The following is a 1,042-nucleotide window of genomic DNA, read 5'->3' on the forward strand; positions in this document are numbered from 1 at the left end:
TATTATTATATATATATATATATATATATATATATATGATATAGGTTTGGTGATGGCAAACAGGAAAATAGAACTCAAAACACGAGTATGTGTATGTGTTTGTCCATGGTCGTGCTCCAGCATGACAGCAGCCACATGGCTGAAATGAGTAAAAGAATAAAAAAATACACACATACACACACATACACACAAATTTTATCATTATAGTTATTATCATCATTTAATGTTCACTTTTCCATGCTGGCATGGGTTGGATGATTTGACAGAATCTGATGAGTCGAAGCACTGAATGATGCTCCAATGTCTGCTTTTGTAGGGTTTCTTTATAGAATGTAACTAAATGCTCTTTGATGCAAAAAATTTTGCACGAAGCACATAGAAATTTCAAAATTTGTCATTTAAATAACGACATTAACACTACACCCTTTCAGCTATGAATAGCTACAAGACCCTGAGATGGAAAATTCTTGTCATATCTGCCACTACTGTACATAGAAAAAGCTCAATGGAAGGCCACAATGGATGAATACAGTTCCTGTATCTGGGACAGAACTGCTGTTGCTACACAAACACAGACAACCTTGACCACATCCAGAGAAGGGCCACTCAACTGGTTGGCATTCAGTCTCCTACAGATACACTTCAGCCTCAAGCCCACAGGCACACTGTTTTCTCTCTCTCCTCTAATGGCCTCTGTTCCTCTGAGCTGGTTGGACACAGTCCTCTGCGGTTCAAGCCCTCCTATTCCATACATCTCTCCCTTTCTTATCACCCTTATTACAACCAACCCTCACCTCTCTTTCCTCACACTACACATTGTACTTAATCCTTCTTCCCCCTAAGCATCATCCGTCTGGAATCTCCTCTTCTCTGCTCATGTTTTTCCGGCAGATGTTGAATTATGACAATTTAAAAAAGAACATTAACAACATCTACTGCACTGGTCTTGCGAGGGTCACACACACTGTCTCTTCCTCCAGACACAGCAAATAAAAAAAAACCCTCCACACCCCCATATGAAACCACACCCTAAAAAAGTCAT

Source organism: Octopus bimaculoides, chromosome 26, assembly GCF_001194135.2.
Source record: "Octopus bimaculoides isolate UCB-OBI-ISO-001 chromosome 26, ASM119413v2, whole genome shotgun sequence".
NCBI classification, from domain to species: Eukaryota; Metazoa; Mollusca; class Cephalopoda; order Octopoda; family Octopodidae; genus Octopus; species Octopus bimaculoides.